We start from the raw sequence: 1,616 nt of genomic DNA on the forward strand, positions 1-1,616 counted from the left end.
GACCCTAGGACTTGGCTTGTGTCCTCAGAAGGCCTTATGCTGGCAGAACAGGGCCTCTGGTTACAGAAAGCAATGAAGGGTGCCTCTGCGGCGGGGTGGGAAGCAGTAGACAGACAGCCCATAGGAAGTTGGTGGCCCAGCATAGCATGGATGAGCAGGCAGGCAGGTGTGAGCCGAGGGGGAAGCAAGGTATATTGGTCTGCAGGGAATCTGTGGAGAAGCTGGCTGTAGTTGTTTGGAAAGAGGAGGAGAGACCCCTAAAACATGTGTGTCCCTCTATTGGGATTCTGAGCCCCTACCTATGCTGACTCGAGGGTGTCTGAGGTCACAGGAGGGAGACAGAGGTTTCTGTTGTAGAAGCCAAGAGTGTGGATTATATCATCTGCTTTGGAAACCCAAGAGAATCAGGTGTAGAGTTAAGAACGAGCCAAGTGTATTGGCAGCCCTCAGAAGGCTGAGGCAGGAAGATTGTAGCAAGTTTGAACCTATCCTGGGCTACATAGTGAGTTTGAGGCTCGCCTGAACTACTTAGTTGCTGCATCCAATGCAGCTCTTAAAACTTAAGAGGGAGGACAGTGGAGGTGAAGAAGAGAGGAATTAAAAAGCTGAGGTCAGATGGAGCAATCTCTCCTGATGGGAGAAAAGCTAATTGCCCAACACCTGCAGCATGTTTATACCATCAGCATATGCATAAGTTTATAGAGAGCTTAAGAGGAGGGTAGGATCAGGGACAGGAAGAATATCTGTTAGCAGAACATCTGGTCTTGGTGGCTTCATGGGGAACAAGAGGAAACTGTATTATGTCAAGCAAAGATCAAGTCACTATGTACACTAGCTTTCTGAGCTGTGCACACTTGTGACCAGGCCCTGCCAAGCCCATGAGAGGCAATGGCCTTGTCCTCGATACCGAGGTATAGAGTACTTCGCTCCCTACACATAGTGAGACCCTGTCTCAAAAAATTGAGCCTGACTCAGTGACCGCGACAGAGGTCATCTTGCGGCAATTCCATTCAGTGATCGTTATGAAATACGGTAGAGAAAGAGATCACTTGGGTACCAATAGACACAGAAGTGAGAGTGATAAGGCTTTTCTTTTTTTTAAAGAAAACTAGAGGGCCGGCAAGATAGCTCAGCAGTCTAAAGCGCCTGCTTAGCTAAGCTTAGGTGTACGTGGTAGTTTGATCCCCTGCATTACATGCTGTGCCAGCCCCACTGTCAGAGTGGGCTGAACTGGCCCCTCCAAAAAAAAAAAAAAAATTGTGAGACTGGGTGTGGCAGCCTGCACTTGCAATCCCAGCGCTTGGGAGGCTGAAAATAGGATCACTACAGGTCAGATCTGTGTAGTGAGATCCCGTAGACCCTGTGCTAAATACATTAAAAAAAAAAAAAAAAAACTACAGAATCCTGCTGCAGTCCTGAGAGGAGAACACTCTACCCCATGACTGCCTAAGGACATGACTTTCCCTGACCCAGGCCAGGACCAGGACGGCCTTCTAGTTGCACTGTACATCCAGACAGAATGTGGGCAGAGGTTTGGGTTATCTTGGTTCTAGAATTTGCATGGGATACAAGATAATGAAAAACAGACTTCAGAGGAATAGCCAAGAAAAATCTGA

The 1,616-nt window shown here is 47.9% G+C and overlaps 1 protein-coding gene across 1 annotated transcript in view; it reads left to right on the plus strand.

Annotated features, from left to right (window-relative positions):
• Ess2 (ess-2 splicing factor homolog) overlaps positions 1 to 1,616 on the plus strand; it is a 15,216-nt gene that overhangs the window by 7,235 nt on the left and 6,365 nt on the right. The window lies entirely within an intron of this gene.

The sequence above is a fragment of the Octodon degus genome, unplaced genomic scaffold (assembly GCF_000260255.1).
Source record: "Octodon degus isolate 3935 unplaced genomic scaffold, OctDeg1.0 scaffold00021, whole genome shotgun sequence".
Classification (NCBI taxonomy): domain Eukaryota; kingdom Metazoa; phylum Chordata; class Mammalia; order Rodentia; family Octodontidae; genus Octodon; species Octodon degus.